At 51.1% G+C, this 12,394-nt stretch overlaps 1 protein-coding gene and 1 long non-coding RNA gene across 5 annotated transcripts in view; one reads left to right on the forward strand and one right to left on the reverse strand.

Annotated features, from left to right (window-relative positions):
- TFDP1 (transcription factor Dp-1) overlaps positions 1 to 12,394 on the forward strand; it is a 62,272-nt gene that overhangs the window by 14,861 nt on the left and 35,017 nt on the right. The window lies entirely within an intron of this gene.
- On the reverse strand, positions 10,105 to 10,646 carry LOC116528856. Its single transcript, XR_004259246.1, has 3 exons — positions 10,434 to 10,646; positions 10,201 to 10,278; positions 10,105 to 10,159 (listed from the first exon to the last, which is right to left on the reverse strand). It is a non-coding gene; the product is annotated as an uncharacterized LOC116528856 (long non-coding RNA).

Below are 12,394 nucleotides of genomic sequence, written 5' to 3' on the forward strand. Positions count from 1 at the left end.
CCCAGACCATGAGAGAGAATCCAGGACCGTGAGAGAGAACCCCGGACCATGAGACAGAACCCCGGACCATGAGAGAGAACCCCTGTACGTTGGGCTCCAGGACTGCGAGAAATAACCCTTGTACGTTGGGCTGCAGGCTGTGGTGTTTGTTAGTGGGATTCAAATGGACTAAGATTTGGCCCACATGTTTATTTAGGTTGCCTGCAGCACTTTGCCTTTATCTAAGCAAGTCTGTGATAAATGCACTGACTGGGCTGGGCTTCCAATTACCCTCTTAATGGGTTCTTGGAAGTGCAGCTGCCCAGGCCGGGATCGAGGATGGGGAAGAGGACTGGGCGCCGTCAGCCACGGCATCTCTGCCAGCCCAGAAGGGCAGGCTGTTGTTTGCATTTCTCGGAGCACTAATGGGATAGCTAGAACATCTTGTCTTATGTTTGTTAACAGCTTTGTGTCTTGTGTATTTTCTTACGAGGTGATTGTCTTTTAATCAAGTTCTAATTCTTATCCAAGAACAAGATTTGAATCTCCATTTGGGTAAAGTTTTGCTTTACCTTTAGAAAAATTAGGATCTCTGTGAAAGTTTTAGTTTTGCAAATATAGATCTTGCTGGTAGGTTTGATCTCAGGGGTTATGTATATTTAAAAATTGTTGCTATCAATGAGTGTTTTTACCTATTGTATTTTCTAACTGGTTATTACTACTTATAAAGGTCTTTTTTCTAGTATTTTTTGGTTTTATTTTTTTTATTCATTTTTATTTTTTATTTCCATAGATTTTTGGGGAACAGGTGGTATTTGGTTACATGAATAAGTTCTTTAGTGGTGATTTTTGAGATTTTGGTGCACCCATCACCTGAGCAGTGTACACTGAACACAATTTTTGTAGTCTTTTATCCCTCACCCCCTCCCGCCCTTTACCCCGAGTCTCCAAAGTCCATTATATCATTCTTTTTTTTTTTTTTTTTTTTTGAGACGGAGTTTCGCTCTCGTTACCCAGGCTGGAGTGCAATGGCACGATCTCGGCTTACCGCAACCTCCGCCTCCTGGGTTCAGGCAATTCCCCTGCCTCAGCCTCCTGAGTAGCTGGGATTACAGGCACGCACCACCATGCCCAGCTAATTTTTTGTATTTTTAGTAGAGACGGGGTTTCACCATGTTGACCAGGATGGTCTCGATCTCTTGACCTCGTGATCCACCCGCCTCGGCCTCCCAAAGTGCTGGGATTACAGGCTTGAGCCACCGCGCCCGGCCATTATATCATTCTTACGCCTTTCCATCCTCACAGCTTAGCTCCCATTACTTTTGTTTTTACACTTTCTTTACTCTGCTTGATATTTTCTAGCGTTCTTGTGGCTTAAAAAGCTTTGGTAAATAATAATACATAAAGTGCAAGAAAGCCTAAAGAATGATAACTATGTCTACTATAAAATACACAGATGTGAATTATACAGTTGTAAAACACAGGTGTGAAGTATACAGCTGTAAAACACAGATGTGAAGTATACAGCTCTAAAACACACAGGTGTGAAGTGTACAGCTCTAAAACACAGGTGTGAACTGTACAGCTGTAAAACAGGTGTGAAGTATACAGCTGTAAAACATGAAGTATACAGCTGTAAAACAGGTGTGAACTGTACAGCTGTAAAACACACAGGTGTGAACTGTACAGCTGTAAAACACAGGTGTGAAGTATACAGCTGTAAAACGTGAAGTGTACAGCTGTAAAACACACAGGTGTGAAATGTACAGCTGTAAAACTCACAGATGTGAAGTATACAGCTAAATGATTTTAAATATTGCAGGTGGCAACAGAGCCATCCAGGAGCCTTCCACACATGCCTTGGGGCAGCACCCTCCCACCCTCCACCCTTCCACCTTGCCATGATTCTTCTGTTCTGGAGTCCAGTGGTGAGAAGTCAGTTCTGTTGCCAGTTGCAGTGCCTTGTGCTAAGGATACCACTGTGGATGTGTTCTCAAGAACAGACGTTCACCGTGTCCCAGTTTTGGCAGTTACAGTTATGACCATTTATAGCTGTGAACATCTTTTGTGGTCTTTGGCGCACATCTGTGGAGGATTTGCATGGGTTTGGCCCTGTGGGGTTGCTGAGCTGGGGGCAGACCCACAGGGGCTTGTGCCCATAGCCGTTGGGCAGCAGGGAGCGGTGGCTCCTGGGATGCTGCTGGGTGCCTGTGGCCTCCACCTGCGTTCCTGGTGCCCGGGGGTGCTATGTGTCTCCCCTGCCTCTGGCCTGCAGAAGGGCCTCTCTCTCTGGATGCTGAGTGATGTCTCCAGTCGACTCTCAGGGGTTTGGCTGCTTGTCTCTCTGTTCTGACTTACAGCGCTGCTTCTCTGTTCTGGGCATGGTCCTGGCCTGGGTCTGCATGTTGCAGGCCTGTCCTCCCTGGGTGTAGCACTCTTGATTTTTTAAATTATTATTATTTTTTTTGAGATAAAGTCTCCCTCTGTGTGGTGTGATCTCAGCTCACTGCAACCTCCGCCTCCCGGGTTCAAGCTATTCTCCTGCCTCAGCCTTCGAAATAACTGGGACTACAGGCGCATACCACCATACCTGGCTAATTTTTGTATTTTTAGTAGAGATGGGGTTTCTCCATGTTGGCCAGGCTGGTCATGAACTCCTGGCCTCAAGTGATCTGCCTGCCTTAGCCTCCCAAAGTGCTGGGATTACAAACATGAGCTGCTGCACCCAGCCGATTTTTTTTTTTTAAATATATATTTTATTGCATTTAAGGTTTTGGTGTACATGTGAAGAACGGGCAAGATTGTTGCATAGGTTACATACAGGGCAATGTGGTTTGCTGCCTTCCTCCCTATCACCTGTATCTGACATTTCTCCCCATGTTTTCCCTCCCCAACTCTCCACCCCACACTGTCCCTCCCCTAGTTCCCCCCACAGACCCCAGTGTGTGATGCTCCCCTCCCTGTGTCCATGTATTCTCATTGTTCAACACCCGCCTGTGAGTGAGAACATGCGGTGTTTGATTTTCTGTTCTTGTGTCTGTTTGCTGAGAATGATGGTTTCCAGGTTCATCCATGTCCCTACAAAGGACACGAACTCATCGTTTTTTATGGCTGCATAGTATTCCATGGTGTATATGTGCCACATTTTCCCTGTCCAGTCTATCATTGATGGGCATTTGGCTTGGTTCCAGGTCTTTGCTATTGTAAACTGTGCTGTAATGAACATTCGTGTGCACGGGTCCTTATAGTAGAATGATTTATAATCCTTCCGATATATACCCAGTAATGTGATTGCCAGGTCAAATGGAATTTCTATTTCTAGGTCCTTGAGGAATTGCCACACTGTCTTCCACAATGGTTGAACTAATTTACCGTCCCACCAGCAGTGTAAAAGTATTGCTATTTTCCACATCCTCTGCAGCATCTGTTGTCTCCAGATTTTTTAATAATTGCCATTCTAACTGGGGTGAGATGGTATCTCAATGTAGTTTTGATTTGCATTTCTCTAATGATCAGTGATGATGAGCATTTTTTCATATGTTTGTTGGCCTCATATATGTCTTATTTTGTAAAGTGTCTGTTCATGTCCTTTGCCCACTTTTGAATGGGGTTGTTTTTTTCTTGTAAATCTGTTTTAGTTCTTTGTAGATTCTGGATATAAGTCCTTTGTCAGATGGGTAGATTGCAAAAATTTTTTCCCATTCTGTTGGTTGCTGATTCACTCTTATGATTGTTTCTTTTGCTGTGCAGCCAATTTTTTTTTTTTTAATGGCTCCTTTTGATGAGGCTTTCACTGCCTTTTTCTCTTTCCTTGGATGCAAATTGTACATTTCTTAGGCCTTTCAACATCATTGTGTTTGTCTCTTACTGTTACCTGTGCTCCAAACTGGATAGTTTATCTCACTGTGTCTAATGTGCAGTTATTGTATTTTCTGTTCTGGAACTTTGTTTTGGTTTTCAAACCTAAGCTTTAAATTCTCAAACCTGAGCTTTAATTTCCTGAGCGTCTAATCAGTTCCTCTGGTGATTTTGCCCCCAGCCCTGTAGGTGTGGCTCCATGCTCTTGGTTTTTGGTCATGACTTGCTCTCTTGTCTGCTTGGGAATTGTCCCGTGGCCTGTTGGGTGTTTATATCGGAAGCCGTGGAGGAAGTACAGGGCCCTTCTCAGCAGCTGGACAACAGGTGGTGGTGTTGGGTCCCTCAGGTCTTGGTGTCTGGGCTTCCTGTTGGGTGAGGGTCCGGCTCTGAATTTCCAGGTCTCTTCTCAAGGTGTGGCCCTTAGGGTTCCCAGCCCCAGCAGAGGGGCTTTGTCTGGAGCCTTCTTTGGGGGAAGTCTCAGAGCTAGCCCTGCCTGCCCTCGTCACAGGTTCTCTGATCAGGTTAGACAGATTCAATGGATTTAAACACATTTCTTCTGTAGTCGTTTTCTGTAGCAGGCTTGACCTGAGGCTCCTGTCCTGACATTTCCAGATGTAGCAGCTCCTGTCCTGCTCTTCCCAACTGATGCTTTCACTCACTTGGACCATGTTTGTGGATGAGCCTTCGTGCTGCCCCAGGTCTTCTCCAGATGCGAGGTTCTTTTCTGCTGCACCCCTGCTCTGTGGCAGCACTGTGTCCTCTTCCCGTAGGTCGGGCTGTGTTGGCCTCTGCAGCTGAGAAGGGCCGGGGCTGGTGGTCACCCAGCGTCTCCTGCCTGGACTTAGCAACTTGAACCAGCAGCGTCTGTCGCCTTCCAGTGTCTGTTAGGAGCCCGTGCCCCCTGTCCAGCGTGTCCTGGGCGGCCCCGGCCTTCAGTGCCCTGAGTGGCTCTGGGCAGGACACTTTCAAATTAACTCACCTGGCTGCAGCTGGGACCCGCTCCTTGTGGGCTGTTAGGGAGGCCATTCTTATGCTTTGCCATGTGGGTCCCTGCATATGGCAGCTCGCTGGTGGCTTCCTCAGAGTGAGCCAGCAAGGTCAGAGTTGGTCTCTTGAGGCTGCCCTCACCCTTGCCAGGCTGGGCAGGGCAGGACAGCCCACGCAGGAGGCCCTGAAGGGCTGGGGTACCGGAAGCGGGTGGCTGGGGCTGCCAGAGGTCATCCCTGAGCTCTGGGTTGCATTTGTTCTCAGGTGTGCTCTCCAGGGCCTAGGAGGGCTCCTGGGAGCTCCAGGCTGGGGTCCCAGCACCAGACAAAGGGCCTGTGGCCACGTGGGCAGAAGGTGCTGGCTGTTTGTGGTGGGCAACCCAACAGCCGAAAGGGAAGGGGCGGAGAGAGGGTACTGTTTCTTTCGGTAGTCAAGAGAGGAGCAGATAGAGGAGTTCTCCACAGGAGTCAAGGGAGCAGTGGACGGAGTTCCCTGCAGGAGTCAAGGGAGGAGCAGAGGGAGGAGCAGATGGAGGAGTTCTCCGCAGGAGTCAAGGGAGGAGTAGACAGAGGAGTTCTCCACAGGAGTCAAGGGAGGAGCAGACGGAGGAGTTCTCCCCAGGACTCAAGGGAGGAGCAGGTGGAGGAGTTCTCCACAGGACTAGAGGGAGGAGCGGATGGAGGAGTTCTCCACAGGACTTGAGGGAGGAGCAGGTGGAGGAGTTCTCCACAGGACTCGAGGGAGGAGCGGATGGAGGAGTTCTCCACAGGACTTGAGGGAGGAGCAGGTGGAGGAGTTCTCCACAGGACTCAAGGGAGAAGTGGATAGAGGAGTTCTCCACAGGAGTCCCATGCTGGGGCCAGGAGGGCTCTGGTAGCAGATGGCTGATCCCAGCTGTTTTTTATAGAGTGGCCTTTTCCCCAGGTCTCTTGCATTCATGATGCAGTGTAATGTGCAGTGCCAGTGTTTTCTGCCCTGGGGTCTGGCGCAGACTACTCCAGTCCTCAGGAGGATCCCTCAATGCAGCTGCGTCACTTTGTTTGTTTGTTTGTTTCTTTTTTTTTGTTTGTTTGTTTTTTTGAGATGGAGTCTTGCCCCGTTGCCCAGACAGGAGTGCAGTGGTGCAATCTTGGCTCACCATAACCTCTGCCTCCTGGGTTCAAGTAATTCTGTTTCGGCTTCCCGAGTAGCTGGAATTGCAGGCACATGCTGCCACGCCTGGCTAATTTCTTGTATTTTTTTTAGTAGGGATGGGGTTTTACCGTGTTCCCCAGACTGGTCTCGACCCCCTGAGCTCAGGTAGCCCACCCCCCTCGGCCTCTCAAAGTGCTGGGATTACAGGCGTGAGCCACCACGCCTGGCCCGCTGGATCACCTTCTTCTCGGCTCTGCTTACTTTTGAAATTAAGATTGTTTCTCAACACTTTTATGGTTGTTGTGAAGAGAACTTAATTTTTATTTTTTCTACCTGTTTTTTGCTGATACCAAGGGAAGCTATTGATGCAATAATTAATGATTTTCACAAGGGCTAGTAAGGGCGCGTTTGGCCTTTTTCTTCCCAGGTGCCATCAGGCCGTGTTGGTGCTATGGTGCTCCCCGCTGGTCCCAGGGTGCCCCACCCCTAACTGGTCACCCTGGTGCTGGCTGTGGTTGCCCAGGCCTCTCTGGGGCAGCGAGGTCGCTGGCACCTGCTGACTCCTGGTATCTGCGTCTGTGGCCTTGTCTCTGGTTGGCGCCGCTGTGGACTCTTCCAGTGTGCCTGGCGAATCTCTGCAAGTGACGCTGGTTGTGGCTTTCCTGTTCTGTGTGGCGTTGTGTTTAGGTTTTCATGCTGTTGTTAACACTTTTTTAAAGCTGTCTGCCCCGTCCCTCTGTTGGCCGCCATCTTGGTATTTTCTGACTTCTGACCTGAGTCCTGGTGTTTCGGTGGCAAACGCTGCCTGTAAGAGTAAAGTTTTGTTGGAGCGCAGCCATGATGCTTTGCTCGCAGATCCTCTCTGGCTGCTTTCCTGCCGCAGCGGCAGAGTTGAGTGGCTGTGACAGAGACTGGATGACCCTCAAGCCCGAATCATTTGCTGGGTACCCCCTGAGAAGTGTGTGGCCCCGGGACCCTCTCTCCAACCCTCCCCCGGGCCTGGCTTGTAAACCTTTATGTTGGAACTGCAGGACGCCTGTTGGGCTTTTTTCTTACCAGGCAGAATTCCTGCTTCACAGAGTTTATGCCAGGGGTGTCAAATCTTTTGGTTTTTCTGGGCTACAATGGAAGATGAAGAATTGTCTTGGGCCACACAAAATAGAATAACACTAACAATAGGTGAGCTGAAAATAAGAAAGCTTACAAAATTTACAAATTTGTGTTGGGCTATATTCAAAGCTGTCCTGGGCCACATGCAGCCTGTGGGCCACGGGTCAGACAAGCCTGGTTTACACTCCATTGGGGAGCCATCAGCAGTGGAAAATGGTAAATTGTTCAGTATTAGAAAGTGTAGAGAAGAGTGTGGCATGGAGGGGTGAGATGGCGCAGGGTCCAGGCCAGGTGTGTGCCCCACCTGGCTGCTGTGTGCCCTGTGCTGACCCCCTCACAGGCTTTTGAGTGTAAGGGACGGTTCTCTTCACGCCCCCACATCCTCCTGTGTCTCCAGGGCTTGTGTGTCCCAGGGGAGTAGCTCCCTGGACACACCCTGGTGGGGTGCTGGCTGGTGGGGAGGGACGTGATGAGAAGCCCGGGCAGTGCCTCCCCCTGGGCCAGGCAAGTGCAGTGCCAGGTTGTGACAACCATGGTCACCTGTGTGTTTCAAAGATGATGGCAGTGATAGGTCCCCTTTTAGGCCTGGCATGGAAAAGTCACGTTCATAGACCCTGTCACAAAATGGGCACTGGTGAGGTTTATTAAACAATGTCATCTTTTATAGTTCTCATTTTCAGTTGGTTCAGCTTTTTCTAGCAGCATGGTGTGTTTTGGGAACGTGTGTTTTGCTGTTATTGGTGCTACTCAGTACGATTTTATCTAATGTAAGAAGAGACTAATCAACTGTAATCTCCGTTAACTACAAACACAAATGTAGTTGAATATAGTTTTTCTAATAGAAATCAAAGTTAGCTTTAGCCAAGGAGCACCTTTGCTGTTGGCTTATATGTTAATGTGTTTAGCACCTCGAGGTGTCCTTACTGGGAGGTAAGGGCTGCATCTTGAGTATAAAGATTTTACAGGAAAATAAGTCCAGTGCACAAATCTGAAAATTAATAGCATCTTCAGCCAGGCATGGTGGCTCATGCCTGCAATCCCAGCACTTTGGGAGGTCAAGGTTGGTAGATCATGAGGTCAAGAGATCGAGACCATCCTGGCCAGTATGGTGAAACCCCGTCTCTACTAAAAATACAAGAATTAGCTGGGTGTGGTAGCGCGTGCCTTTAGTCCCAGCTACTCGGGAGCCTGAGGCAGGAGAATGGCTTGTACCCAGGAGGCGGAGGTTGCAGTGAACCGAGATTGCGCCACTGCACTCCAGCCTGGCAACAGGGTGAGATGTTTTTGTCTCAAAAACAAAAAAAAAAAACAAAAAACAAATGAAACCGTTTGTGTTTTGGTGGTTGTTACTGAGCCCCTGTGTCACAGCCCATGAGGAAACCTGTAGGTAGTAAATCTAAGGAGGACCCACATGAGGGCCTTTCCTGCAGCTCCTTACATTCTCAAGCCAGTAATTGTGGTTTTGTAGTATCTATTAAATATCAACCGAGAAAAATGACTTCATATTAAGAAATTCCAGAGGCTATAACTGGGTCTGTCTTAGTTCTGAAGTGTCAGTGGAGACCCACACTCATACCCACACTCGTAAGGGCAGGACACGGGAGGCTGTGGCCGCAGATCCTGTGTGACTCACATGGGGTTTCCCAGTAAGGTGCTGGCTTTGAAATGGGAGCTAGCAAAGCCACACCTGGCCCCTGGCCTGAGGAGTGGGGACTTGGGTACTGAGGCCACTTTGCTGTGGGGCATGGGGGGCCCAGCAGGCCAGCACGCACCCCTTGTGCATCTTGTTGACATGAACGCTGAGTGGACAGACCCTGGCCGGTGTCCTGTTAACTGGTCCCGCTTAGCAGTCAGCCTTTACAGCCAGCCTGGGACGTGCCTGGCGGGAGCTCTGGAAGGTCTGTGTCCTAGGAGCTCCTCTTAGTTCCGGGCCTACCAGGATGGGCGGTCACCCCACATACAGGGTTTTAAATATTCACACGTTACACCAGGGATCTAGTGGTGTTGCCTCGGGCAGGAGTGGAGGCTGAGGGTCTGCACATTTACTGCTCTGCGTGGGCTCTGTCCTGGGAGCAAGGTGGAGCCCACATTGGGAGATTGTAGTCTTTGTAAAGGTGGACAGCAGTGAGTCATGAACCGCAAGCTTGTAGGTTTTGGACCGGGGGGCGTGTCTGGCTAAGCCTCCTCATGGCTGCACAGAGCCTCAGCGGGGCATTGTATTTGATGGCAAATGGGAATGAAATCACAGCACAGTGGTCTTTTCCAGGGAAGATGCTGCACTTAGTTCTTGCAGCTTTTCCCTGTTGTCAGCCACGGGGGTCTCCGTAAGATTCTTCCCTGTCCTTGGGGGTCACCTTCCAGGAAAGGGTGGGTGTCAGAGTGAGCGCGGCTTTGAAAGGCTGATGCTGACTGTGAGGGCGTGCCCAGTGGCATCCCGTTCTTCAGGCGATGGTGCCATTGAGCTTTCCATGTGGAACTAAGCTTATGCAGGGTTCAGGATACCTTCAGAGTAAATTGACTGACTACCTGGTTGATGAAAAGAATCCCTTTTTTAAAAAGAAGTTCTAGAGAAAACTCTGTAACTGCTGTATTAGTTATCTGTTGCTGTGAAACAGACACGTTTAGTGGCTTAAGACAACAGTAAGCTCTTTTATCCCACACAGTGGCTGTGGGCCAGGAGTTTGGAAGTGGCTCAGTTGGGTGCTTCTGTCCTGGAGTCTCAGGCAGATGCAGTTGAGATGTTGCCCAGCTCTGTGGGCATCAAGGCCAAGGTCTGGGAGTCCACCTCCAGGATGTGTCACCCATATGGCAGTGTCAGCATGAGCCCTCAGCACCAGGACCACCTCAGGGCTGCTTAAGCATCCTTACACCATGGCACCAACTTTCCCAAGAGGGCAGGGAGTGACCTACCTTCAGAAGTCACCCCTTATTTCCATCCTCCTGGAGCTCATAAAAGTCAGTTCAGGGAGGAAATGGTGGTGTGGTGGTGAGTGTATGCAGGGGATCCTGTCAGAAGGTGACACGGTGGTGAGTGTCTGCAGGGGAGCCTGTAGAAAGAAGGCGGTGTGGTGGTGAGTGTGTGCAGGGAAACCTGTAGGAAGGTGACACGGTAGTGAGTGTGTGCATGGAAACCTGTAGGAAGGTGACGTGGTAGTGAGTGTGTGCAGGGAAACCTGTAGGAAGGCGGTGTGGTGGTGTATTCAGGGAAACCTGTAGGATGGTGGTGTGGTGGTGTGCTCAGGGAAACCTGTAGGAAGGCGACGCGGTAGTGAGTGTGTGCAGGGAAACCTGTAGGAGGGTGGTGTGGTGGTGTGTGCAGGGAAACCTGTAGGAAGGTGGTGTGGTGGTGGTGTGTGGAGGGAAACCTGTAGGAAGGCGGCGTGGTGGTGTGTGGAGGGAAACCTGTAGGAAGGCGGTGTGATGGTGAGTGTGTGCAGGGGAGCCTGTAGGAAGGCAGTGTGGTGGTGTGGGGGAGGAAACCTGTAGGAAGGAGGTGTGGTGGTGGTGTGTGGGGGGAAACCTGTAGGAAGGCGGCGTGGTGGTGGTGTGTGGAGGGAAACCTGTAGGAAGACGGCGTGGTGGTGTGTGGGGGGAAACCTGTAGGAAGGCGGCGCGGTGGTGTGTGGGGGGAAACCTGTAGGAAGGCGGCGTGGTGGTGTGTGTGGGGGAACCTGTAGGAAGGCAGTGTCATGGTGGTGTGTGGAGGGAAACCTGTAGGAAGGCCGTGTGGTGGTGTGTGGAGGGAAACATGTAGGAAGGCGGTGTGATGGTGAATGTGTGCAGGGGAGCCTGTAGGAAGGCAGTGTGGTGGTGGGGGGGGGAACCTGTAGGAAGGAGGTGTGGGGTGTGTGTGTGTGTGTGTGTGTGTGTGTGTGCAGGGGAGCCTGTTGGAAGGAAGGCGGCACAGTGTTGACTGCTTAGAGTCGAGCTTAGCTTATGAATAGCATCTTCTTGTGCCCTCACCTGGTGGAAGGGGCGAGGGAGTCCCTTTTATCAGGGCATAAATTTCATCCAGGAGGCTGTGCCCTCATGACCCAGTCACCTCCCGAATACCCTCCCATGCAGGATTAGGATGGCCACACGTGACGATGCTGCAGAGCCTTCCTGGAGGCTGTGTGCCACAGCCCCGCTGTCAGCTGCCGGCGCACGCTCCCGTCTCCCAGTTCACCCTCCTCCACAGCTGGTTTGTAGAACGTTAGTATGACTGTTCTTCAGATGATTGTGAACAGAGGCAGTCTAGGTGGTGGTTTTGTTTTCTGATTTCCTTTATGGAAAGGAGAATTTGCATTTCCCTTGTGATTTTGACACGTGTTATGAAATGTGTTTGTCAAACTCAGTGTAGGGTAAGCACATCCCACCAAGATAGACACTTACAAGCAGCCGCAGGAACCTACGGCGTAGTTTCCTTTTTTGGTCAGATTTCCTGTCTTACAGGCTTATGTTCCTAGTTGGAAATTAAGGTTGACCCTGTAGCCAGGTGTGTGTGTACTCATCCTCCATCTCTGGAGAGGTCTGCTTCAGAGGCCCTGCGGCCTGAAAGTCATGCCTCTGAGTCCGTGGTTCTGAGGGTGGCTTTGCAGTGTGCAGAGATGGTTCTGGTTGTCCCACTCGGGATGAAGGCTGAGGATGCCGGCAAACACCCAGCACCCGGCAGAGCCGCGCAGGTGGTGGCGTCAGCGCGGCTGCTGCTGCCGAGACAGCGCAGGGTGTCATCCACCTCCCGGCCTCCTGGGTCCAGAGCGTCTCCAGGAGAAAGCTGAGGAAAGCGGCCAGCCGTGAGCTGAAGGCGCTTGCCAGGGATCTGGTGACACCTGGGCACATGGCCGGTGGGAGCAGCAGGCTGAGGCCATGGATTTTGAAGCGCTGCTGCCATTTCTACTTTCAGAATCATGAGTTGCATAAGAAAGAGGAATGGAAGGGTTTTTCCTGGAGTGAAATGGTGCTTGTGGCAGATACAGGAACCACGGACGATGCCACGCTTGTGTCAGCAGTGCGACGCTGGCCCAGACGTCGGTCTTGTTCTCTCCTCGCCGGCTCTCGTCGCTGTGTGGGCCGCGTGCCGCACAGGTACAGCCGAGCTTTATGTCCTAACATCGAAGGCGCGGAGAAAGGCCAGCCCCTTCCCTTCACCCTGTCCCAGACTTCCCGGAAGCGCTGCTTGGGTCCGCAGCCTGGCCCGTTAACTCCCCGGGCAGCTGCTGCGGAGGAAGAAGCACTGCCCGGAAGGAGATGCCGTGCTGGTGGGTGGTGGTGACACGGCGGGGCGGGGTTGTGGGGCGGGGCGGGTTGTGGTCTCCTGGACTTGTGTTTCCTGGGGGGGGGGGGG

The sequence above is a fragment of the Sapajus apella genome, unplaced genomic scaffold (assembly GCF_009761245.1).
Source record: "Sapajus apella isolate SASKATOON/1434 unplaced genomic scaffold, GSC_monkey_1.0 scaffold60, whole genome shotgun sequence".
In the NCBI taxonomy this organism is placed as follows: Eukaryota; Metazoa; Chordata; class Mammalia; order Primates; family Cebidae; genus Sapajus; species Sapajus apella.